Below are 25,833 nucleotides of genomic sequence, written 5' to 3'. Positions count from 1 at the left end.
TAATAAACTGTGCAGTCCGTTAGCTAGACGGGCTGCAGTACCCAATTTTTTTCGCCAGGCGGCAGCACCGCGCCCGCCCCCGGCGGAGTAAGGGCAGCGCATGCGCAGACGCGGCTTGACGCCGAAGGGGGCGTGGCTTGCGGGCACGTCGCGGGCCGATGACGCAATCCGGCTTCGGCGCATGCGCAGAAGGGGTTTCTGGCAAACTAAGGGCAGCGCATGCGCAGACGCGGCTTGACGCCGAAGGGGGCGGGGCTTCCGGCTTCGTCGCAGCCCGATGACGCAACACGCCTCGGCGCATGCGCAGAAGGGCTTTCTGGCAAACTAAGGGCAGCGCATGCGCAGACGCGGCTTGACGCCGAAGGGGCGGGGCTTCCGGCCTCGGGCGTACGGGCAGATGACGCAATCCCGCTTTGGCGCATGCGCAGAAGCCTTTCTGGCCGACCGAGGGCGGCGCATGCGCAGAAGCGGCTTTGACCCCCCCCCCCCCCTAGGGGCGGGGCTTCCGGCCTCGTGCGTAGGGGCAGATGGCGCATCCGGCCCGGGAAAGGCGGGTTCGCTCCCGGCCCGCGCGGCGCGCTGGAGCGGCCGTGGAGGTACGGAGCCTTCGCCGGGAGCCCGGAAGACTTTCGGGCCGGGACGTGCGGCGGCGCGCTCGGGCTGAAGGGCGGCCGGGGGCCGGCGGGCAGCGGCCCGGTCGGGGGGGGGATGTGGCGGCCCGGCGCTCGGCCGCGGCAGGGAGCGCCTGGTGCCGGCGGCGGGCGGGCTGAGGCAGGCGGGCGGCCCGGCCCGGGACCGGCGGGGCTGCCGCCGGTTCTCGTCTCCCCGGCAGGGACGGTGGTCAGCGGGCTCCTCACGGGGCTGCCCTTTTCTGGGTGGGTGGGTTTTTGTTTGTTTGGGTTTTTTTGTTTGTTTTTTTTTTTTTTTCTCTCGGAGCCGCGCCGCTACCTCGGCGAGGAGCGGCGGCGGGGCGGCCCCGGTGCTCGCTCGTGGCGGCGGCGCCCGGGAGAGGGGTCGGCCCGCGCCGCCCCGCCGCCCCCCCGCCGCCGCCTGCGGGCTGCCCGGGCAGCCGCCGCAGCCCTGCGCGGGGCTTTGTCTTTCCGCCAGCCGCTGGCCTGAGCCGTGGCAGCCGGCTGGGGCTGCCGGCCCCCGCGGGCCGCAGAGAGGCTGCCTCGGGGCCTGCGGTAACGCTGTCGCGGGGGGGGGGGGGTGGGGGTGTGTGTGTGTGGCTCAGGAGCCTCTTCCCGCCCCTGCGAGCGGGCCAGAGCAAGAAAAGGCAGCCGGCAGCGGAATCCCCAGCCGTCGCCCCCGACTGCTGCTTTCTCCGCAAGCCTTTTAACTGCCGGGGAGGGCTGGGAGGCAGCGGCAGCTCAGGTGTCTGGCTGATCTTGTGTCGTGACAGTCAGCTCCGGGGCCGGAGCAGCCGAGGGGAAGAGGCCTTTTGGTTTGCTTCCCCGCGAAACCGGGGCCTTTTGTTTTCCCTTTGTCCCTAGGTTCGTCCGGAAGCGTCCGTCGACAAGTCAAGGGGAGCGGAACCGAAGGTCGCTCGAGATGTTACTTCGCCACGCGTGCCTCGTGCTTGCGAGTCGGACTGCTGACTACGGAGGGATCCCTTTTGTAGCCGCCGAGGGCCCGCGAGGCTCCGTGTGCCCGCCGCTTCCGAGTGCTGCGCTGCGGCTCGGGCAACGGCCGGGGAGGAATTGTCGGTCCCTCGTGGTAACGCAGCCGGGCCTGCTAGGCGCTTAGAGCCGCGCGTCCGGCCGGGCAGTATTGTTTTCCGAGGCTGTAAAGGAGCCCGAGGTATAAACCCGCTTGACGTTTCCGTACGGCGGTGCGCTTTGTCGGAGAGCTGGGCCCTACTGACGGAGCTGGCACAGGGTTCCCGCGGGACTCCGGCTTTGCCCGTCTCGTGGAAAGGCTCCAGAGCCTGCTTGGGAAGCCGCTTGACAAGGCACGGCTTTGCCGTGATTTTTACGCCGGAATTCCGACGGTAACGCCAATGCCACGTGTTAGCCTTTCTCCAGCAGCTCCTCAAAGCAGAGTGAGCCTTAAGAATCGGATTGCCTTTTAACGAAATTCGAAACAAAGCGGCGGGGTGAAGCGGCTGGAAGCGTCCTGCCAGTCTGCCGTGGGTATCGCTGCCGTGCGTGTTACCTGCCTGTCTGCCGATCGCTCCTGCCTCTTGTTGTGGCCCGGTAATTCCTCTGGGGAAGGCGTTGGGCTCTGACCGCAGCGCACCCCGACTCCCTCCTGACCCCGGCGAGACGTGATGGGTGTTTGCCTTCCTCCCCTTTCACAGGGCCTCGGCTGTTGCGTGCAGAGAAGCTGTCAGCCTTGCGAGAGAGCACGCCGCCGGCAAGCGCAGCGTGGTGCTTCGGTACCGAGCTGAGGCCGCAGGCGTCCGTCTTTTGTTTGCGAAAAGGGATCGCGAGGAAAGGTGCTGGCCTCGGAGGGGGAGAGGTGGCGGGGGAACAGGTAGGAGGCAGCTCTTTCAACCGGTTTTAGGCTTAACTCCTGGGTGCCTGAGCACGGTTCTGGGCTTCGGGGGGTTGGCTTTCGGCTTTTCGCCTTCAGCGCGTCCTCCGTCACCGCTGTCGGCGCGCGCTGAGCTGCGGCTCAGGGGACTGCGGCGATACAGGCCGTGTGCGTGCCAGCCGTCCTCGAGGCTAGAGCTGTATTCTGCTTGTTACCCTGATGAAAGCGTTTCTTTTTTTCTAGGGGGCGTTCCCACAAGGCAGTGGTGTGGAGCCGAAGGGGACTGCGATGGAACGGTGACGGAGCCGTTTGGACCGAGTCTTGAAGATAGATCGCTCGGGTTTTTGTCCGAGGAAACTTCGTCTCGAGACGGTCCTATCGCTCGCTGGCAACGTGGTAGGAAACTGCTTTGTTGATCTTGACGGCGCAGTGTGTTGGGAGTATTAAGATTCCTCGGGAGATCAGAAGCGAGTAGGTTGTTTCTCTAAGGGAAAGGGGAATAGGCCTGTATCGTTAAAGGAAAGACTCAGAGTGGGTTTTGTTTCTCTCAAGTACAAAGCGCCCCATCTCAAGGGATTGCAAAGTCTGAAACGATGGTTCAAAAGCAGACTTGTGCTGTTTGCAAAGCGTCTGTTGCACTGCTCAAAGACAAAAGACGCTCACCCGAGAAAGTTTTTGGAAACCGATGTCCGATAGGCACGGGGAAAGAGCTGCAGAGGTTTACGTATCGTCTGTCGAATTCTGTTCTCTTTCGTGCCCTTCCATTTTACGATAAAAACTTTCGTGACCCCTTTTCCCGTTCAGGCACTGTTGCTAGTGTTTTTATAAGGGGGGAAAAAAAAGCGTAAGCCTGGTCTCTCGAGTGATTTTTTTTTTTTTTTTTTTTTTTTTTTTTTCTTTTTCGCTAGACTAGTGGAATCGAGAATGTTCGCTGCCAGAACTTCATCCACCGAGATGGGACGCCAGGCAACTTCCTAACGGGCCGTGGGCAGAGTTCCCCTCTTGATGCCGTGCCTATATAATAAACTGTGCAGTCCGTTAGCTAGACGGGCTGCAGTACCCAATTTTTTTCGCCAGGCGGCAGCACCGCGCCCGCCCCCGGCGGAGTAAGGGCAGCGCATGCGCAGACGCGGCTTGACGCCGAAGGGGGCGTGGCTTGCGGGCACGTCGCGGGCCGATGACGCAATCCGGCTTCGGCGCATGCGCAGAAGGGGTTTCTGGCAAACTAAGGGCAGCGCATGCGCAGACGCGGCTTGACGCCGAAGGGGGCGGGGCTTCCGGCTTCGTCGCAGCCCGATGACGCAACACGCCTCGGCGCATGCGCAGAAGGGCTTTCTGGCAAACTAAGGGCAGCGCATGCGCAGACGCGGCTTGACGCCGAAGGGGCGGGGCTTCCGGCCTCGGGCGTACGGGCAGATGACGCAATCCCGCTTTGGCGCATGCGCAGAAGCCTTTCTGGCCGACCGAGGGCGGCGCATGCGCAGAAGCGGCTTTGACCCCCCCCCCCCCCTAGGGGCGGGGCTTCCGGCCTCGTGCGTAGGGGCAGATGGCGCATCCGGCCCGGGAAAGGCGGGTTCGCTCCCGGCCCGCGCGGCGCGCTGGAGCGGCCGTGGAGGTACGGAGCCTTCGCCGGGAGCCCGGAAGACTTTCGGGCCGGGACGTGCGGCGGCGCGCTCGGGCTGAAGGGCGGCCGGGGGCCGGCGGGCAGCGGCCCGGTCGGGGGGGGGATGTGGCGGCCCGGCGCTCGGCCGCGGCAGGGAGCGCCTGGTGCCGGCGGCGGGCGGGCTGAGGCAGGCGGGCGGCCCGGCCCGGGACCGGCGGGGCTGCCGCCGGTTCTCGTCTCCCCGGCAGGGACGGTGGTCAGCGGGCTCCTCACGGGGCTGCCCTTTTCTGGGTGGGTGGGTTTTTGTTTGTTTGGGTTTTTTTGTTTGTTTTTTTTTTTTTTTCTCTCGGAGCCGCGCCGCTACCTCGGCGAGGAGCGGCGGCGGGGCGGCCCCGGTGCTCGCTCGTGGCGGCGGCGCCCGGGAGAGGGGTCGGCCCGCGCCGCCCCGCCGCCCCCCCGCCGCCGCCTGCGGGCTGCCCGGGCAGCCGCCGCAGCCCTGCGCGGGGCTTTGTCTTTCCGCCAGCCGCTGGCCTGAGCCGTGGCAGCCGGCTGGGGCTGCCGGCCCCCGCGGGCCGCAGAGAGGCTGCCTCGGGGCCTGCGGTAACGCTGTCGCGGGGGGGGGGGGGTGGGGGTGTGTGTGTGTGGCTCAGGAGCCTCTTCCCGCCCCTGCGAGCGGGCCAGAGCAAGAAAAGGCAGCCGGCAGCGGAATCCCCAGCCGTCGCCCCCGACTGCTGCTTTCTCCGCAAGCCTTTTAACTGCCGGGGAGGGCTGGGAGGCAGCGGCAGCTCAGGTGTCTGGCTGATCTTGTGTCGTGACAGTCAGCTCCGGGGCCGGAGCAGCCGAGGGGAAGAGGCCTTTTGGTTTGCTTCCCCGCGAAACCGGGGCCTTTTGTTTTCCCTTTGTCCCTAGGTTCGTCCGGAAGCGTCCGTCGACAAGTCAAGGGGAGCGGAACCGAAGGTCGCTCGAGATGTTACTTCGCCACGCGTGCCTCGTGCTTGCGAGTCGGACTGCTGACTACGGAGGGATCCCTTTTGTAGCCGCCGAGGGCCCGCGAGGCTCCGTGTGCCCGCCGCTTCCGAGTGCTGCGCTGCGGCTCGGGCAACGGCCGGGGAGGAATTGTCGGTCCCTCGTGGTAACGCAGCCGGGCCTGCTAGGCGCTTAGAGCCGCGCGTCCGGCCGGGCAGTATTGTTTTCCGAGGCTGTAAAGGAGCCCGAGGTATAAACCCGCTTGACGTTTCCGTACGGCGGTGCGCTTTGTCGGAGAGCTGGGCCCTACTGACGGAGCTGGCACAGGGTTCCCGCGGGACTCCGGCTTTGCCCGTCTCGTGGAAAGGCTCCAGAGCCTGCTTGGGAAGCCGCTTGACAAGGCACGGCTTTGCCGTGATTTTTACGCCGGAATTCCGACGGTAACGCCAATGCCACGTGTTAGCCTTTCTCCAGCAGCTCCTCAAAGCAGAGTGAGCCTTAAGAATCGGATTGCCTTTTAACGAAATTCGAAACAAAGCGGCGGGGTGAAGCGGCTGGAAGCGTCCTGCCAGTCTGCCGTGGGTATCGCTGCCGTGCGTGTTACCTGCCTGTCTGCCGATCGCTCCTGCCTCTTGTTGTGGCCCGGTAATTCCTCTGGGGAAGGCGTTGGGCTCTGACCGCAGCGCACCCCGACTCCCTCCTGACCCCGGCGAGACGTGATGGGTGTTTGCCTTCCTCCCCTTTCACAGGGCCTCGGCTGTTGCGTGCAGAGAAGCTGTCAGCCTTGCGAGAGAGCACGCCGCCGGCAAGCGCAGCGTGGTGCTTCGGTACCGAGCTGAGGCCGCAGGCGTCCGTCTTTTGTTTGCGAAAAGGGATCGCGAGGAAAGGTGCTGGCCTCGGAGGGGGAGAGGTGGCGGGGGAACAGGTAGGAGGCAGCTCTTTCAACCGGTTTTAGGCTTAACTCCTGGGTGCCTGAGCACGGTTCTGGGCTTCGGGGGGTTGGCTTTCGGCTTTTCGCCTTCAGCGCGTCCTCCGTCACCGCTGTCGGCGCGCGCTGAGCTGCGGCTCAGGGGACTGCGGCGATACAGGCCGTGTGCGTGCCAGCCGTCCTCGAGGCTAGAGCTGTATTCTGCTTGTTACCCTGATGAAAGCGTTTCTTTTTTTCTAGGGGGCGTTCCCACAAGGCAGTGGTGTGGAGCCGAAGGGGACTGCGATGGAACGGTGACGGAGCCGTTTGGACCGAGTCTTGAAGATAGATCGCTCGGGTTTTTGTCCGAGGAAACTTCGTCTCGAGACGGTCCTATCGCTCGCTGGCAACGTGGTAGGAAACTGCTTTGTTGATCTTGACGGCGCAGTGTGTTGGGAGTATTAAGATTCCTCGGGAGATCAGAAGCGAGTAGGTTGTTTCTCTAAGGGAAAGGGGAATAGGCCTGTATCGTTAAAGGAAAGACTCAGAGTGGGTTTTGTTTCTCTCAAGTACAAAGCGCCCCATCTCAAGGGATTGCAAAGTCTGAAACGATGGTTCAAAAGCAGACTTGTGCTGTTTGCAAAGCGTCTGTTGCACTGCTCAAAGACAAAAGACGCTCACCCGAGAAAGTTTTTGGAAACCGATGTCCGATAGGCACGGGGAAAGAGCTGCAGAGGTTTACGTATCGTCTGTCGAATTCTGTTCTCTTTCGTGCCCTTCCATTTTACGATAAAAACTTTCGTGACCCCTTTTCCCGTTCAGGCACTGTTGCTAGTGTTTTTATAAGGGGGGAAAAAAAAGCGTAAGCCTGGTCTCTCGAGTGATTTTTTTTTTTTTTTTTTTTTTTTTTTTTTTCTTTTTCGCTAGACTAGTGGAATCGAGAATGTTCGCTGCCAGAACTTCATCCACCGAGATGGGACGCCAGGCAACTTCCTAACGGGCCGTGGGCAGAGTTCCCCTCTTGATGCCGTGCCTATATAATAAACTGTGCAGTCCGTTAGCTAGACGGGCTGCAGTACCCAATTTTTTTCGCCAGGCGGCAGCACCGCGCCCGCCCCCGGCGGAGTAAGGGCAGCGCATGCGCAGACGCGGCTTGACGCCGAAGGGGGCGTGGCTTGCGGGCACGTCGCGGGCCGATGACGCAATCCGGCTTCGGCGCATGCGCAGAAGGGGTTTCTGGCAAACTAAGGGCAGCGCATGCGCAGACGCGGCTTGACGCCGAAGGGGGCGGGGCTTCCGGCTTCGTCGCAGCCCGATGACGCAACACGCCTCGGCGCATGCGCAGAAGGGCTTTCTGGCAAACTAAGGGCAGCGCATGCGCAGACGCGGCTTGACGCCGAAGGGGCGGGGCTTCCGGCCTCGGGCGTACGGGCAGATGACGCAATCCCGCTTTGGCGCATGCGCAGAAGCCTTTCTGGCCGACCGAGGGCGGCGCATGCGCAGAAGCGGCTTTGACCCCCCCCCCCCCTAGGGGCGGGGCTTCCGGCCTCGTGCGTAGGGGCAGATGGCGCATCCGGCCCGGGAAAGGCGGGTTCGCTCCCGGCCCGCGCGGCGCGCTGGAGCGGCCGTGGAGGTACGGAGCCTTCGCCGGGAGCCCGGAAGACTTTCGGGCCGGGACGTGCGGCGGCGCGCTCGGGCTGAAGGGCGGCCGGGGGCCGGCGGGCAGCGGCCCGGTCGGGGGGGGGATGTGGCGGCCCGGCGCTCGGCCGCGGCAGGGAGCGCCTGGTGCCGGCGGCGGGCGGGCTGAGGCAGGCGGGCGGCCCGGCCCGGGACCGGCGGGGCTGCCGCCGGTTCTCGTCTCCCCGGCAGGGACGGTGGTCAGCGGGCTCCTCACGGGGCTGCCCTTTTCTGGGTGGGTGGGTTTTTGTTTGTTTGGGTTTTTTTGTTTGTTTTTTTTTTTTTTTCTCTCGGAGCCGCGCCGCTACCTCGGCGAGGAGCGGCGGCGGGGCGGCCCCGGTGCTCGCTCGTGGCGGCGGCGCCCGGGAGAGGGGTCGGCCCGCGCCGCCCCGCCGCCCCCCCGCCGCCGCCTGCGGGCTGCCCGGGCAGCCGCCGCAGCCCTGCGCGGGGCTTTGTCTTTCCGCCAGCCGCTGGCCTGAGCCGTGGCAGCCGGCTGGGGCTGCCGGCCCCCGCGGGCCGCAGAGAGGCTGCCTCGGGGCCTGCGGTAACGCTGTCGCGGGGGGGGGGGGGTGGGGGTGTGTGTGTGTGGCTCAGGAGCCTCTTCCCGCCCCTGCGAGCGGGCCAGAGCAAGAAAAGGCAGCCGGCAGCGGAATCCCCAGCCGTCGCCCCCGACTGCTGCTTTCTCCGCAAGCCTTTTAACTGCCGGGGAGGGCTGGGAGGCAGCGGCAGCTCAGGTGTCTGGCTGATCTTGTGTCGTGACAGTCAGCTCCGGGGCCGGAGCAGCCGAGGGGAAGAGGCCTTTTGGTTTGCTTCCCCGCGAAACCGGGGCCTTTTGTTTTCCCTTTGTCCCTAGGTTCGTCCGGAAGCGTCCGTCGACAAGTCAAGGGGAGCGGAACCGAAGGTCGCTCGAGATGTTACTTCGCCACGCGTGCCTCGTGCTTGCGAGTCGGACTGCTGACTACGGAGGGATCCCTTTTGTAGCCGCCGAGGGCCCGCGAGGCTCCGTGTGCCCGCCGCTTCCGAGTGCTGCGCTGCGGCTCGGGCAACGGCCGGGGAGGAATTGTCGGTCCCTCGTGGTAACGCAGCCGGGCCTGCTAGGCGCTTAGAGCCGCGCGTCCGGCCGGGCAGTATTGTTTTCCGAGGCTGTAAAGGAGCCCGAGGTATAAACCCGCTTGACGTTTCCGTACGGCGGTGCGCTTTGTCGGAGAGCTGGGCCCTACTGACGGAGCTGGCACAGGGTTCCCGCGGGACTCCGGCTTTGCCCGTCTCGTGGAAAGGCTCCAGAGCCTGCTTGGGAAGCCGCTTGACAAGGCACGGCTTTGCCGTGATTTTTACGCCGGAATTCCGACGGTAACGCCAATGCCACGTGTTAGCCTTTCTCCAGCAGCTCCTCAAAGCAGAGTGAGCCTTAAGAATCGGATTGCCTTTTAACGAAATTCGAAACAAAGCGGCGGGGTGAAGCGGCTGGAAGCGTCCTGCCAGTCTGCCGTGGGTATCGCTGCCGTGCGTGTTACCTGCCTGTCTGCCGATCGCTCCTGCCTCTTGTTGTGGCCCGGTAATTCCTCTGGGGAAGGCGTTGGGCTCTGACCGCAGCGCACCCCGACTCCCTCCTGACCCCGGCGAGACGTGATGGGTGTTTGCCTTCCTCCCCTTTCACAGGGCCTCGGCTGTTGCGTGCAGAGAAGCTGTCAGCCTTGCGAGAGAGCACGCCGCCGGCAAGCGCAGCGTGGTGCTTCGGTACCGAGCTGAGGCCGCAGGCGTCCGTCTTTTGTTTGCGAAAAGGGATCGCGAGGAAAGGTGCTGGCCTCGGAGGGGGAGAGGTGGCGGGGGGAACAGGTAGGAGGCAGCTCTTTCAACCGGTTTTAGGCTTAACTCCTGGGTGCCTGAGCACGGTTCTGGGCTTCGGGGGGTTGGCTTTCGGCTTTTCGCCTTCAGCGCGTCCTCCGTCACCGCTGTCGGCGCGCGCTGAGCTGCGGCTCAGGGGACTGCGGCGATACAGGCCGTGTGCGTGCCAGCCGTCCTCGAGGCTAGAGCTGTATTCTGCTTGTTACCCTGATGAAAGCGTTTCTTTTTTTCTAGGGGGCGTTCCCACAAGGCAGTGGTGTGGAGCCGAAGGGGACTGCGATGGAACGGTGACGGAGCCGTTTGGACCGAGTCTTGAAGATAGATCGCTCGGGTTTTTGTCCGAGGAAACTTCGTCTCGAGACGGTCCTATCGCTCGCTGGCAACGTGGTAGGAAACTGCTTTGTTGATCTTGACGGCGCAGTGTGTTGGGAGTATTAAGATTCCTCGGGAGATCAGAAGCGAGTAGGTTGTTTCTCTAAGGGAAAGGGGAATAGGCCTGTATCGTTAAAGGAAAGACTCAGAGTGGGTTTTGTTTCTCTCAAGTACAAAGCGCCCCATCTCAAGGGATTGCAAAGTCTGAAACGATGGTTCAAAAGCAGACTTGTGCTGTTTGCAAAGCGTCTGTTGCACTGCTCAAAGACAAAAGACGCTCACCCGAGAAAGTTTTTGGAAACCGATGTCCGATAGGCACGGGGAAAGAGCTGCAGAGGTTTACGTATCGTCTGTCGAATTCTGTTCTCTTTCGTGCCCTTCCATTTTACGATAAAAACTTTCGTGACCCCTTTTCCCGTTCAGGCACTGTTGCTAGTGTTTTTATAAGGGGGGAAAAAAAAGCGTAAGCCTGGTCTCTCGAGTGATTTTTTTTTTTTTTTTTTTTTTTTTTTTTTCTTTTTCGCTAGACTAGTGGAATCGAGAATGTTCGCTGCCAGAACTTCATCCACCGAGATGGGACGCCAGGCAACTTCCTAACGGGCCGTGGGCAGAGTTCCCCTCTTGATGCCGTGCCTATATAATAAACTGTGCAGTCCGTTAGCTAGACGGGCTGCAGTACCCAATTTTTTTCGCCAGGCGGCAGCACCGCGCCCGCCCCCGGCGGAGTAAGGGCAGCGCATGCGCAGACGCGGCTTGACGCCGAAGGGGGCGTGGCTTGCGGGCACGTCGCGGGCCGATGACGCAATCCGGCTTCGGCGCATGCGCAGAAGGGGTTTCTGGCAAACTAAGGGCAGCGCATGCGCAGACGCGGCTTGACGCCGAAGGGGGCGGGGCTTCCGGCTTCGTCGCAGCCCGATGACGCAACACGCCTCGGCGCATGCGCAGAAGGGCTTTCTGGCAAACTAAGGGCAGCGCATGCGCAGACGCGGCTTGACGCCGAAGGGGCGGGGCTTCCGGCCTCGGGCGTACGGGCAGATGACGCAATCCCGCTTTGGCGCATGCGCAGAAGCCTTTCTGGCCGACCGAGGGCGGCGCATGCGCAGAAGCGGCTTTGACCCCCCCCCCCCCCTAGGGGCGGGGCTTCCGGCCTCGTGCGTAGGGGCAGATGGCGCATCCGGCCCGGGAAAGGCGGGTTCGCTCCCGGCCCGCGCGGCGCGCTGGAGCGGCCGTGGAGGTACGGAGCCTTCGCCGGGAGCCCGGAAGACTTTCGGGCCGGGACGTGCGGCGGCGCGCTCGGGCTGAAGGGCGGCCGGGGGCCGGCGGGCAGCGGCCCGGTCGGGGGGGGGATGTGGCGGCCCGGCGCTCGGCCGCGGCAGGGAGCGCCTGGTGCCGGCGGCGGGCGGGCTGAGGCAGGCGGGCGGCCCGGCCCGGGACCGGCGGGGCTGCCGCCGGTTCTCGTCTCCCCGGCAGGGACGGTGGTCAGCGGGCTCCTCACGGGGCTGCCCTTTTCTGGGTGGGTGGGTTTTTGTTTGTTTGGGTTTTTTTGTTTGTTTTTTTTTTTTTTTCTCTCGGAGCCGCGCCGCTACCTCGGCGAGGAGCGGCGGCGGGGCGGCCCCGGTGCTCGCTCGTGGCGGCGGCGCCCGGGAGAGGGGTCGGCCCGCGCCGCCCCGCCGCCCCCCCGCCGCCGCCTGCGGGCTGCCCGGGCAGCCGCCGCAGCCCTGCGCGGGGCTTTGTCTTTCCGCCAGCCGCTGGCCTGAGCCGTGGCAGCCGGCTGGGGCTGCCGGCCCCCGCGGGCCGCAGAGAGGCTGCCTCGGGGCCTGCGGTAACGCTGTCGCGGGGGGGGGGGGGTGGGGGTGTGTGTGTGTGGCTCAGGAGCCTCTTCCCGCCCCTGCGAGCGGGCCAGAGCAAGAAAAGGCAGCCGGCAGCGGAATCCCCAGCCGTCACCCCCGACTGCTGCTTTCTCCGCAAGCCTTTTAACTGCCGGGGAGGGCTGGGAGGCAGCGGCAGCTCAGGTGTCTGGCTGATCTTGTGTCGTGACAGTCAGCTCCGGGGCCGGAGCAGCCGAGGGGAAGAGGCCTTTTGGTTTGCTTCCCCGCGAAACCGGGGCCTTTTGTTTTCCCTTTGTCCCTAGGTTCGTCCGGAAGCGTCCGTCGACAAGTCAAGGGGAGCGGAACCGAAGGTCGCTCGAGATGTTACTTCGCCACGCGTGCCTCGTGCTTGCGAGTCGGACTGCTGACTACGGAGGGATCCCTTTTGTAGCCGCCGAGGGCCCGCGAGGCTCCGTGTGCCCGCCGCTTCCGAGTGCTGCGCTGCGGCTCGGGCAACGGCCGGGGAGGAATTGTCGGTCCCTCGTGGTAACGCAGCCGGGCCTGCTAGGCGCTTAGAGCCGCGCGTCCGGCCGGGCAGTATTGTTTTCCGAGGCTGTAAAGGAGCCCGAGGTATAAACCCGCTTGACGTTTCCGTACGGCGGTGCGCTTTGTCGGAGAGCTGGGCCCTACTGACGGAGCTGGCACAGGGTTCCCGCGGGACTCCGGCTTTGCCCGTCTCGTGGAAAGGCTCCAGAGCCTGCTTGGGAAGCCGCTTGACAAGGCACGGCTTTGCCGTGATTTTTACGCCGGAATTCCGACGGTAACGCCAATGCCACGTGTTAGCCTTTCTCCAGCAGCTCCTCAAAGCAGAGTGAGCCTTAAGAATCGGATTGCCTTTTAACGAAATTCGAAACAAAGCGGCGGGGTGAAGCGGCTGGAAGCGTCCTGCCAGTCTGCCGTGGGTATCGCTGCCGTGCGTGTTACCTGCCTGTCTGCCGATCGCTCCTGCCTCTTGTTGTGGCCCGGTAATTCCTCTGGGGAAGGCGTTGGGCTCTGACCGCAGCGCACCCCGACTCCCTCCTGACCCCGGCGAGACGTGATGGGTGTTTGCCTTCCTCCCCTTTCACAGGGCCTCGGCTGTTGCGTGCAGAGAAGCTGTCAGCCTTGCGAGAGAGCACGCCGCCGGCAAGCGCAGCGTGGTGCTTCGGTACCGAGCTGAGGCCGCAGGCGTCCGTCTTTTGTTTGCGAAAAGGGATCGCGAGGAAAGGTGCTGGCCTCGGAGGGGGAGAGGTGGCGGGGGGAACAGGTAGGAGGCAGCTCTTTCAACCGGTTTTAGGCTTAACTCCTGGGTGCCTGAGCACGGTTCTGGGCTTCGGGGGGTTGGCTTTCGGCTTTTCGCCTTCAGCGCGTCCTCCGTCACCGCTGTCGGCGCGCGCTGAGCTGCGGCTCAGGGGACTGCGGCGATACAGGCCGTGTGCGTGCCAGCCGTCCTCGAGGCTAGAGCTGTATTCTGCTTGTTACCCTGATGAAAGCGTTTCTTTTTTTCTAGGGGGCGTTCCCACAAGGCAGTGGTGTGGAGCCGAAGGGGACTGCGATGGAACGGTGACGGAGCCGTTTGGACCGAGTCTTGAAGATAGATCGCTCGGGTTTTTGTCCGAGGAAACTTCGTCTCGAGACGGTCCTATCGCTCGCTGGCAACGTGGTAGGAAACTGCTTTGTTGATCTTGACGGCGCAGTGTGTTGGGAGTATTAAGATTCCTCGGGAGATCAGAAGCGAGTAGGTTGTTTCTCTAAGGGAAAGGGGAATAGGCCTGTATCGTTAAAGGAAAGACTCAGAGTGGGTTTTGTTTCTCTCAAGTACAAAGCGCCCCATCTCAAGGGATTGCAAAGTCTGAAACGATGGTTCAAAAGCAGACTTGTGCTGTTTGCAAAGCGTCTGTTGCACTGCTCAAAGACAAAAGACGCTCACCCGAGAAAGTTTTTGGAAACCGATGTCCGATAGGCACGGGGAAAGAGCTGCAGAGGTTTACGTATCGTCTGTCGAATTCTGTTCTCTTTCGTGCCCTTCCATTTTACGATAAAAACTTTCGTGACCCCTTTTCCCGTTCAGGCACTGTTGCTAGTGTTTTTATAAGGGGGGAAAAAAAAGCGTAAGCCTGGTCTCTCGAGTGATTTTTTTTTTTTTTTTTTTTTTTTTTTTTTTCTTTTTCGCTAGACTAGTGGAATCGAGAATGTTCGCTGCCAGAACTTCATCCACCGAGATGGGACGCCAGGCAACTTCCTAACGGGCCGTGGGCAGAGTTCCCCTCTTGATGCCGTGCCTATATAATAAACTGTGCAGTCCGTTAGCTAGACGGGCTGCAGTACCCAATTTTTTTCGCCAGGCGGCAGCACCGCGCCCGCCCCCGGCGGAGTAAGGGCAGCGCATGCGCAGACGCGGCTTGACGCCGAAGGGGGCGTGGCTTGCGGGCACGTCGCGGGCCGATGACGCAATCCGGCTTCGGCGCATGCGCAGAAGGGGTTTCTGGCAAACTAAGGGCAGCGCATGCGCAGACGCGGCTTGACGCCGAAGGGGGCGGGGCTTCCGGCTTCGTCGCAGCCCGATGACGCAACACGCCTCGGCGCATGCGCAGAAGGGCTTTCTGGCAAACTAAGGGCAGCGCATGCGCAGACGCGGCTTGACGCCGAAGGGGCGGGGCTTCCGGCCTCGGGCGTACGGGCAGATGACGCAATCCCGCTTTGGCGCATGCGCAGAAGCCTTTCTGGCCGACCGAGGGCGGCGCATGCGCAGAAGCGGCTTTGACCCCCCCCCCCCTAGGGGCGGGGCTTCCGGCCTCGTGCGTAGGGGCAGATGGCGCATCCGGCCCGGGAAAGGCGGGTTCGCTCCCGGCCCGCGCGGCGCGCTGGAGCGGCCGTGGAGGTACGGAGCCTTCGCCGGGAGCCCGGAAGACTTTCGGGCCGGGACGTGCGGCGGCGCGCTCGGGCTGAAGGGCGGCCGGGGGCCGGCGGGCAGCGGCCCGGTCGGGGGGGGGGATGTGGCGGCCCGGCGCTCGGCCGCGGCAGGGAGCGCCTGGTGCCGGCGGCGGGCGGGCTGAGGCAGGCGGGCGGCCCGGCCCGGGACCGGCGGGGCTGCCGCCGGTTCTCGTCTCCCCGGCAGGGACGGTGGTCAGCGGGCTCCTCACGGGGCTGCCCTTTTCTGGGTGGGTGGGTTTTTGTTTGTTTGGGTTTTTTTGTTTGTTTTTTTTTTTTTTTTCTCTCGGAGCCGCGCCGCTACCTCGGCGAGGAGCGGCGGCGGGGCGGCCCCGGTGCTCGCTCGTGGCGGCGGCGCCCGGGAGAGGGGTCGGCCCGCGCCACCCCGCCGCCCACCCGCCGCCGCCTCCTGGCTGCCCGGGCAGCCGCCGCAGCCCTGCGCGGGGCTTTGTCTTTCCCCCAGCCGCCGGCCTGAGCCGTGGCAGCCGGCTGGGGCTGCCGGCCCCCGCGGGCCGCAGAGGCTGCCTCGGGGCCTGCGGTAACGCTGTCGCGGGGTGGGGTGGCTCAGGAGCCTCTTCCCGCCCCTGGGAGCGGGCAAAGGCAAGAAAAGAAAGCCGGTAGCAGAATCCCCACCCGTCGCCCCCGACTGCTGATTTCTCCGCAAGCGTTTAACCACCGGGATGGGCTGGGAGGCAGCAGCTACTCAGGTGTCTGGCTGATCTTGTGTCGTGACAGTCAGCTACGGGTCCGGAGCAGCCGAGGGGAAGAGGCCTTTTGATTTGCTTCCCAGTGAAACGGGGGTCTTTTGTTTTTCCTTTGTCCCTAGGTTCGTCTGGAATTGTACATTGACAAATCAAGGGGAGCGGAACCGAAGGTCAGTCGAGATGCTACTTTTCCCCGTGTGCCTTGTGCTTGTGAGTCGGACTGCTGACTACGGAGGGATAACCTTTGTACTTGCCGAGGGCCCGCGAGGCTCCGTGTGCCCGCTGCTTCCGAGTGCTGCGCTGCGGCTCGGGCAACGGCCGGGGAGGAATTGTCGGTCCCTCGTGGTTACGCAGCCGGGCCTGCTAGGCGCTTGAAGCAGCGCGTCCGGTCGGGCAGTATTATTTTTCTAGATTGTAAATGAGCCCGAGGTATAAACCCACTTAGTTTCCGTACGGCGGTGTACTTTGTCAGAGAGCTCAGCCGTACTGATGGAGCTGGCACAGAGTTCCCTTGGGACACCAGATTTGTCTGTCTCGTTGAAAGGCTCCAGAGCCTGCTTTGGAAGCCACTTGACAAGGCACAGCTTTGCCGTGATTTTTATACCGGAATTCTGACTGTAATGCCAATGCCACGTGTTAGCCTTTCTCCAGCAGCTATGAAAAGCAGAATGAGCGTTAAGAATCTGATTACCTTTTAACTAAATTCAAAACAAAGTTGCGGGATGAAGTGACTGGAAGCGTCCTGCCAGTCTGACGTGGGTATCGCTGCCATGCATGTTATCTGCCTGTCTACTGATCGCTCCTGCCTCTTGTTCTGCCGTGGTAATTCCTTTGGGTAAGGCGTTGGGCTCTGACTGTAGTGCATCCTGACTCCCTCCTGACCCCTGCGAGATGTTATCGGTGTTTGCCTTCCTCCCGTTTCACAGGGCCTCGGCTGTTGTGTGCAGAGAAGCTGTCAGCCTTGTAAGAGAGCATGCAGCCGGCAAGCGCATCGTGGTGCTTCGGTACCAAGCTGATACCACAGGCATCCGTCTTTTGTTTGCGAAAAGGGATCGCGAGGAAATGTGCTGACGTTGGAGGGGGAAAGGTGGCGGGGGGAACAGGTAGGAGGCAGCTTTCAACCAATTTTAGGTTTAACTCCTGTGTTCCTGAGAATGGTTCTGGGCTTCGAGGGGTTTGCTTTTGGCTGTTTGCCTTAACCGCATCCTCCGTCACTGCTGTCGGCGTGCGCTGAGCTGCTGCTTAGGGAACTGTGGCGATACAGACTGTGTGCGTGCCAACCGTCCCCAAGGCTATAGCTGTATTCTACCCTAAGAGAAGCTTTCCGTAATACTATGCTTCCGTTAGGACGCAATTTTCTCGAGTTCCCCCCACCTCAGGGTGATTTTCCCACACACCTGCAGGCAGCAGGACTAACGTCAACTCCTTTTGCCCGCTTGGGCTTGGACTAAAATCCCTTCCCTGACTATTCTTTAGCTTTTACAGCCTTTGAGCCTTCCCTTGGGCCTGGCTGATAGTCCTTTGCCATTTCACCCTGTTCACAGTCAGCGTGACTCTAGGTACCGACTATATCGACGAATTTCAGTTACACGATAAACCTGCTGTTTTGTAAATTAAATTTAGCATTTTAATTGCTTTCAAAGGGAACTACAGGAAATCCTGTCCGCGTGGTGGCCTAGCGTAAGCGATGATGGAAAGGTGCATCAGGTGTTACCTCCGTGTCAGCTCAGCGTGCCTCAGACAGACTGCATTTGGCGCTCCGTGGCATGCTGCGCAGCTCCAGAAATTAATGCTAGGGGAAAAAAAATGGGCAAAAATAATAGTCACATAGAAACACGAGTTGGGAAGAAATGCTATAAATTAGGTCTTTCTGTTGATGGAGGCAGTTGATCTTGCTTGTGGATCTTTGGGGTATGAACTTGATGCCAAACAGCTCGTTTTTCGTTTTGACATGCCTTGAATTATTTTCAAAGAGAGAGAAGAGAAGCTTATGAAATAGGATAGGTTATTGAGTCTTCCTAAAACGCTCACAACAATTATGTATAAAGCCGAAGTGAAGGACGATGGAATAAAGTTCTGTGCTTTATAAGTAAATACAGTACACTTAAAACGGATCTCCGTGCAGGGTCCTAGTTATTTCTGTTTTTAAGATCAAAAAGAAGTTTTAAGAAGTGTCTCAGCGGTTAGTAGTGTGGGAAATAACTGGCTCTTCCACAAAAAATTCCACGTAAGCAAGGCTCTTTGAACAATTCTTCTCGAAATCGGTTCTAACTACAGCCAGTTAATGGTTTAATGTTGAAATGTATACTTGCTCTCCTATAAAGTATTTCATTTGCATTTCAGTCCTGTTGGTCATGACGAATTTGGGAAGAACCCGAAGGAAACTTTTCATCCTGGGATACAGAAGGTAGGAGGTGACTTTTTTTTGTTGTTGTTGTTGTTTGGTTGTGGCTTTTTATTCTTTTCTGGAAAAATAAGTCGTTACGTATAAATGCTAGTGGTTTGTTTTTTTCGGTAGCAGGATAATAATGAGGAGTAGTCGCAGTTAGAAAATCAGCTGTCTTTATCGGTTGAACTGGCTACTTTGAAATTAAACAAATACAGGAGTACATTACAGGGGGTTTTGCGCTGTGTCTTCAGTACCGGTGTGCTAAAGACATTGCTTTGTTTACAGGATTTATTGGCTCTTGAAGAGCAAGAGGTAAATGTAAACTTTTCACTCCTAGCGCTCACTCGGTGACGTATACCGACTTAGATATCAATTGCTTATTGCAGTAAAAAAAAATGTGGTGTTTCTGTGCAACATCTGAGATCGAAAATCATTTCAGGCACTGGCATAATATATCCTATTGATAGACGACCAACTTAGTAATATCATAAAAAATTGTAATCTGTGATCAAAAGTAAAGTATTAGGTATCTGCTACTTGAGCGTGTGATGGAGCTGGTATGAAGCGTATATTGCCGTGTGTAGGTCATATGCAAAAGATGTATATAAAAGTCCTTAGAGGAAACATTATTTTAGGTCTTTTGTTTGATTGTCTGTTTATCCTGTAGTATTTGGTTTTATTTCTCCGGGACCTGTGAATTTTGAATTTGGAGTCCTATATGCTGAGGACGGGCAGCTTACAGGTGAGGAAATGTTTGGCGCTGGCGAGTTTTTCACCTTTTTCTTGGCTGAGGGTTGCATAAGACGTTGAGCTTCACGGCGAGTACAAACATTCACAGGCCTGACCCTCTTAGAATTCTATCTTGGGAGCCTTGAAGATTTGTATACCAATCAAATTGTTACCCTGAATAAACTGTTTCTTTTTTTCTAGTGGGCGTTCCCACAACGAAGTAGTGTGGAGCTGAAGGGGATTGCGATTGAACGGTGATGGAGCCATTTGGACTGAGTCTTGAAGATCTCTTCGGTTTTTGTTGGAGGAAACTTCGTCTCGAGACAGTCCTATTGCTCGCTGGCAAAATGGTAGGAAACTGCTTTGTTGATCTTGACGGCGCAGTATGTTGGAATATTAAGATTCCTTGAGAGATCAGAACCAAATACATTGTTTCTCTAATGTAAAGGTGAATAGGTCTGTATCATTAAAGGAAAGACTCAAAATGGGTTTTGTTTCTCTTAAGTACAAAGTGCCCCATCTAAAGTGATTACAAAGTCTGAAATGATTGTTAAAAAGCAGACTTGTGCTGTTTGCAAACCATCTGTTGCACTGCTCAAAGACAAAAGACGTTCACCCGAGAAAGGTTTTGGAAACTAATGTCAAATAGACATGGGGAGAGAGCTGGAGAGGTTTATGTATTTTCTATCGAATTATGTTCTCTTTCATGCCCTTACATTTTACAATAAAAAGTTTCATGACCTCTTTTATCGTTAAGACAATGTTGCTAGTGTTTTTATAAGGAAAAAAAAGTGTATGCCTAGTCTCTCGAGTGATTTTTTTTTTTTTTTCCTTTCTTTTTCTCTAGACTAGTTGAATCGAATATGTTCGCTCTAAGAACTTCATCCACCGAGATGTGAAGCCAGGCAACTTCCTAACGGGCCGTGGGCAGAGTTGCCTTATTGATTCCATTCCTATAATAAACTGTGCAGTCTGTTAGATGGACGGGCTGCAGTACCCAATTGTTTTCGCCAGGCGGCAGCACTGCCCCATGCGGAGTAAGGGCAGCGCATGCGCAGACGCGGCTTGACGCCGAAGGGGCGGGGCTTCCGGCCTCGGACGTATGGGCCGATGACGCAATCCGGGTTTGGCGCATGCGCAGAAGCCTTTCTGGCCGACCGGGGGCGGCGCATGCGCAGAAGCGGCTTTGACCCCCCCCTAGGGGCGGGGCTTCCGGCCTCGTGCGTAGGGGCAGATGGCGCATCCGGCCCGGGAAAGGCGGGTTCACTCCCGGCCCGCGCGGCGCGCTGGAGCGGCCGTGGAGGTGCGGAGCCTTCGCCGGGAGCCTGGAAGACTTTCGGGCCGGGACGTGCGGCGGCGCGCTGGGTGAGCCTAACATTTATAGTGACAAAATGTTCGAAGGCACACCCCATGCACAACTCCACCGGGGCAGGTGCCAGAAAGGAGTTCTGTTGGTAGTTCTCACACTGTCCCGGTAGCCAGTGTAAAGACACAACAAAATTTGGGCTACCTGCTTTCTGGGCTGAGATGGGGAACCGCTGACTTTTGGACTCGGCCGGAGACAAAATGTTCCAAGGCACACTGCATGCACAACTCCACCGGGGAAGGTGCCAGGAAGGAATTCTGTTGGTAGTTCTCACACTGCCCTGGTAGCCAGAGGAAAGACACCAGAAAAGTTGTTCTACCTGCTTTCTGGGCTGAGATGGGGAACCGTTGATTTTTGAACTCAGCCGGAGACAAAATGTTCCAAGGCACACTGCATGCAAAACTCCACCGGGGAAGGTGACAGGAAGGAATTCTGTTGGTAGTTCTCACACTGCCCCGGTAGCCAGATGAAAGGCACCACAAAAATGGAGCTACCTGTTTTCTGGACTGAGATCCGGAACCGCTGACTTTTCTACTCGGCTGGAGACAAAATGTTCCAAGGCACACCCCATGCACAACTCCACTGGGGAAGGTGCCAGGAAGGAATTCTGTGGTAGTTCTTACACTGCCGCGGTAGCCAGAGGAAAGACACAACAAAAGTTGGGATACCTGCTTTCTGGGCTGAGATGGGGAACCGCTGACTTTTGCATACTTCATGCCCAACTCCAGCAGGGAAATGTGCCAGGAAGGAATTCCTTTGGTAGTTCTTACACTGCCCCGGTACCCTCCATCTAAACCTAGCAACCAATCAATAACTGTTGACCTTCCGTCAAACCCTAGCAACCAACCATCCAGTGTCGCCCCTCAGTGTACCCCTAGAACCATCCATCCAGTGTCACCCCTCCATCTAAACGAGAAACCAACCAACCAGTGTCGCCCCTCCGTCTACCCTAGCAACCAAACAACCAGCGTCGCCCCTCCGTCTGCCCCTAGAAACCAACCAACCAGTGTTGTCCCTCTGTCTACCCGTAGTAACCAACCAACCAGCGTCGCGTTTTCCGTCTACCTCTAGAAACCAACAAACCATCGTCACCCCTCTGTTTACCCCTAGCAACCAACCAACCAGTGTCGCCCCTCCATCTACTGTAGACGAATGCTGAACTCAAGAAAAGATCCAATTCTACAGCGTTGGTCTGGTGATAATCGTGATGCTGTTTTGGAGGGAGAATGGCAGGTGACCAGTTCGTTAGCTTGTCCAGTACTGATTAATAATCTTGATGCACATAACTGGGACATGATTTATGGAAGATTAATGATCAGATTTTAGTGATGGGAGTATTGCAGTCTGCTCTTCCACCTTTTTATGATGATCCCTCAGATTTGGCAAATTGTTGTGATAGACTTGAAAGACTGTTCTTTTTCACGATTCCCTTACACCCTGATGACACACAAAGAGACTTACTAACGGTGATTTGCAACTTTTCTGATCCTGGTTGCATGGCACCGAAGCCAACAGTCCTCAAACTTGTTCACCAGAACAGCAGGCTGCCCTGAAAGTTGTATCCCGCAAGATTCAGACTGACTGGTGTGGTCACCGAACGGCAAATCATCCATTATCTTTATTGGTTTGTAATGTTGCCACTTCACCTTTTGCCCTTATTTTGCAATGGCAAAAGAAAAAGGGGGAAAATATGGCGATCATTTTAGAGTGGTGGTTTTTGCCATTGCAACCCAGACATCATATTTTAAGTCGCCCTGAAGCAGTAGCGGCCTTGGTGAGAAAAGGAAGAGACAGGATTGTTGAAATTGATGGGACTGAACCAGCAGATATCAATATTCCAATCCGTGGTGATGATTATGAGTGGCTTCTGAGACATTCAACAGCCATACAGGAAGCCTTGATGGGTTATGCAGGTGTTGTACGCAACAACCAGCCAAAAGGACCTCTCTGGAAGATGTTAGAACATTATCAGTGGATTGTGAGACCGTTATGCTCAAAAAGATCAGTTGACAGGGCAAAGGTGTTTACAGATGCAGGACAGAAGATGAAGAAGGCTGCGTGTGTTTGGCAATCTGATAATCAGTGGCAGAAACAAGTGATCACCGGTGAACCACGGGACAACCTTCAAACCTTAGAACTGAAAACAGTTGTTGTAGAGGGAAAACCGTACCCTGAAGGATTATCTTCAGAGACAGAAAGTATCGCAGGACATAGACGTAACTAAACAGTCGACTAAGGTGTTATTTACCTTAAACTATCTCTCCCTTACAGAGGATAGAGAGGGACCACCTGTTGTTATACATCACCAAACAGCACGAGGGAACCAAACAACTACAGTTCCTGGTTTGAATGTTCTGTATAAAAATATGGCTTCAGGTGTATGGGAAGGACCTAATCCGGTGTTATTTATCGGTAGAGGTTATTTTTGTATCTCCACAGATAAAGGACTTATATGGGTCCCTAGCAAGTTTGTGCGACCTGTATGTCAAGATCAGAAGACAGAAGAGAAGACTCAGAGCGAGCAGACGGAATCAACTGTCTATGTTATAAGGGATGTAACCCACAGGTATTGTGCCGATGTATGCTGTGTGGGGTAAAACGGTTCTGTAAGCCAAAGCTTAAATGTAAATGGTGTAAAGAGTGTATGTGTTTGATTAGTAACTGGGCATGAAACAAGGGAAAGCATACGACTAGCGTAATACCATGCTGATTGGAGACAGCATACATCATCAGAATCTGTGAAAGCACAGATTTGTGGGGTGGAATGGAAAAAAAAAAGGGTGGAAATTGTAGGACTAAAGGTCAGGATCCAGAGGCTTTTGTTTCAGCCCTAGATGCACTGCGCCCTGGTACCCTGGCGGTTAAAAAGCAGCTGGAACAAACGTGTTGTGTTCCAACTCGAGTCCGTTGCAAACACCTTTCCGTGAAGCGCATCCTGCTGGTTCCTGGCGCCGGAGGGAAGCCGGCCAGCCTCCCCGCGCACAGCTGCCCGTGCAGGCACCGGGAGCGCTGTCCCTGCTGACCAGCCTCCTGCCACCCTTCAGACCTGGTGCCCCTCTGGCTCTATGAACAGAGCAGGGCAGTTCTGGAAATGAAGCAGAGGAGCTTTCTGCGTATTTGCCTCCCCCCGCCGATGGTGGCAAGTTTTCTCAAAAAAAAAAAAAAAAAAAAAAAAAAGATACAGACCTAGAAAATGAGGCAATACAACATGCCAGACACTTTCAAAAGCTTGACTGTTGCAGGGAAGGACACGTTAAGGTGTTTTCTTACCAAAATATTGTGCGCTGTATGCATTTTTTAATGCTGATTCTTTATTGATTCTATATATATCAATGTATTGGTTTCATTACTGGAGAAAATGTGAATAAGTAGATGATACTGTAAGTGCTGTATTAAGTAGCCAGACTGGAGGTAAACCTCAGTGTAGGATCCCTAAGTGCAATTTGTAATTAAGGTGTAAAACATATGAGTAGTTTCCAAGTTACCAGTGCAGAATTTGAATACAGGAATGTTTTCAACAGCAGCTGCAAAATTAAAAAAATAAGGGCTGTACCTCTGCTTCTGTCTCAGTTTTTCTGACAGGTTTTGCGAGGACAAAACTTAGGGAAAATAACTGCCAAGCAGGTAGATAAGTCCACAGAAATGGCCGGATTTCACCTGCAGCCTTCGGAAACTGTAGAGCTTTGCTTTGGGTAGGTTTGGTGACCACCAGTGTGCTGATACTCACAGGCAGGTGTGGGCATTTCTTGCTGAATCTCAGCAAATGCTGCAGGATTGTGTAGCTTGTTGGAACAGTAAATAATGGTAAATTAGTAGATCGTGGCTGTGAATATTTATGAAAGAGATTTTTTAGAACAGGTGGAGCTGCCATGCACCTCATTCTCATCCTTTCTTGACATATCTGGTTGAGCAAAGACAAAGAGACTCTCAGATTAAAGACGAGAATAAAATGTGCCCCACTGACGTACCCTAGCAGAGTCGGGGAGTGCTGCTGAAGCTGGTTATAGGGCTGTCCCAAGGTATTTTCTACATCCAATAAACTTGCTGGCTGTAACGGGAGCTGAATGTGTTTTGCCCTTGGCAGGACTGGGCTCATCTGGAGCAGGAGCAGTTAGGTGGCGATTCGCTGTAATGCTGCGACCGCCCTTTGCTGCTCTTTGGGGCAGGTCTGCATCGCCTTGGTGATGCTGAGCACATCAGCCCTGCAAGTCCAAGCGGACTGCTCTGTGTCAGTGGAATAAACCCAGAGTGACTCTGTTTATGTGAAGTTATCACTGTTTTGCATGCAAAAACCCAAAGGCAGAAACTGTCCTGTTGTGTTTTCTTTGGCTTCAGCCAAGCAGCAGCACACAGCATCTTCTGCCTTTTGTAGGTGTTTAATTAGAAAACAAATCAGCTTTCTGTAAGGAAAGAAGATTCCTCATGTATTTTCATTTTGCTTTCTTGCTGCTGCAGGTGATCCTTTTTAACAAAGGAGTCATCGATGCCCCCTTCAGCTTGGTGCCTCCAGCGACCGCTCAGGGCTCCTGCTTCTCCTTTCTCCCCCAGGAGGGCATCATTTTCCCAGATGGCCTCCAAGTCATCCAGATCTCCTTCAGTTCCACCATCCTGGGGCAGTTCACAGAAGAATTCTGGTTCAGTGTGGATGGGTCCCCTGAGCCCGTGACCTTGACCCGTCAGGTGAGGAGGGTTATAGGAGCCTGGTGGGTGCCTCCACAGTAATTCCCACTGCAGACTCCTCTCCTCGAGATGGCATCTGCCTCCTTGCTTTCTGTCTTGCCTTTGTTTCGAGGATCCCTGTCCAGCCCTTATCTCTCATTCTCCAGCCCCACAACTCAAGCTGTTTGTTTCAAATGCTTTTGAGATGCCCACCCACCGGGGCAAGCTGAGCCTCCCTCTTCAGGGGGGTTGTGCACTGGATTTAGTTCTCCAGGGAGGAAAAACTCCCAGTTCTTTTGAGTGGAGATGAGCTGGCTGGTGGGACACGGGGCTGCAGAGGAAGGAACAGCGGTGGGAGTGCAGGTGGTTCCTCTCCTACCTTGTGCTCCTTCCTGTTCTGCGAGGACCCCGATCTCCCTTCAGAAGCACTATTGGAAGATGTGGCTGTTGCCATAAAGACTGCCCTCTTCCCCCGTTCTCTTGCAAGCTGCACTGTTACCGGCTGTAGCGCACAGGGCTCTGGGCTGGCTGCTTGGCCGAGCCCTCTGGGCAGTCCTTCAGGTCTGACTTCCTTGAGCACAGCTCCTGTGTGCTCAGCAGAAACGGCAGTTATTTCCCCCCTCGCTGCAAGGCTCACCCTTGGCAGTTTCCCAGTGTGAGACCCAGTTGTGGTTGGTTTGGAGGCAGTTTTCTATCATCTTTTGGCAAGTGCTATTATGGAAAGCATGTCTGCTCCCTTTGCTCCATCCAGAGTAGGATGCTGGGGTTTGGGAGGTTAAGTCTGATTACGTGAGGTCCTTGGAGAGGGAACCTCATTGCCAGAAGGGATTTGCTACCTAACTTGTTCTCAGGAACTGATTCAGCTCCAGGAATCGAGAATTAGCATGGGGTTGAAACTCCTGAAAGTCAGATTTTGAGTGCTTTTTGATTGTGCAGTCAGAAGATGCCCAAACCATAGGTGATCACTCTTTACTCGGAAACAGACCTGACAAGGTCCTGAGCAATTATTCTTTTGCTATTTAGAAAGGGATGCTGGAACTGGGACACCACAGGTGAGTACAGGTCCCTCCTGCGGGAGGCTGGGGTCTGTTCATGTTTATGAGAGAGCCGGTGGCAGTCCTGTGAATAAAACTAGAAGGCACAGGTCACTGTGCTTCTTGATTTGTATTTGTTTTTTTAACCAAGAGGCAGAGCTTTCATTGATTGGCATCAACCATGAAATTAATGAATGTTGTGCAGCTTCAAGTGATGATTTCAGTGGATGTTGGTGAGTTTTGGAGTTTGGAACCTCTCTGAATTTAGGGATGGGCGAGCTGGTGTGGTGGCTTCAGGACACTCATGTTCGGTGGTGCAAATAGTCTTG

At 57.3% G+C, this 25,833-nt stretch overlaps 3 long non-coding RNA genes across 3 annotated transcripts; all 3 read left to right on the top strand.

The window, feature by feature from the left end:
• The first annotated feature begins 505 nt into the window (after nucleotides 1–505).
• LOC130141690 (uncharacterized) lies at nucleotides 506–3,821 on the top strand. Its single transcript, XR_008819138.1, has 5 exons — nucleotides 506–596; nucleotides 1,494–1,541; nucleotides 2,300–2,475; nucleotides 2,719–2,871; nucleotides 3,384–3,821. It is a non-coding gene; the product is annotated as an uncharacterized LOC130141690 (long non-coding RNA).
• A 178-nt stretch (nucleotides 3,822–3,999) lies between these two features.
• On the top strand, nucleotides 4,000–7,316 carry LOC130141689 (uncharacterized). Its single transcript, XR_008819137.1, has 5 exons — nucleotides 4,000–4,090; nucleotides 4,988–5,035; nucleotides 5,794–5,969; nucleotides 6,213–6,365; nucleotides 6,879–7,316. It is a non-coding gene; the product is annotated as an uncharacterized LOC130141689 (long non-coding RNA).
• Nucleotides 7,317–7,387: 71 nt separating this feature from the next.
• Nucleotides 7,388–9,436, top strand: LOC130141705 (uncharacterized). Its single transcript, XR_008819140.1, has 3 exons — nucleotides 7,388–7,584; nucleotides 8,482–8,529; nucleotides 9,288–9,436. It is a non-coding gene; the product is annotated as an uncharacterized LOC130141705 (long non-coding RNA).
• The last annotated feature ends 16,397 nt before the right edge of the window (nucleotides 9,437–25,833 follow it).

This window comes from Falco biarmicus, chromosome 20 (genome assembly GCF_023638135.1).
Source record: "Falco biarmicus isolate bFalBia1 chromosome 20, bFalBia1.pri, whole genome shotgun sequence".
Classification (NCBI taxonomy): domain Eukaryota; kingdom Metazoa; phylum Chordata; class Aves; order Falconiformes; family Falconidae; genus Falco; species Falco biarmicus.
Note: the sequence above shows the minus strand (reverse complement) of the source record. Positions and strands in the feature narration are given on the sequence as shown.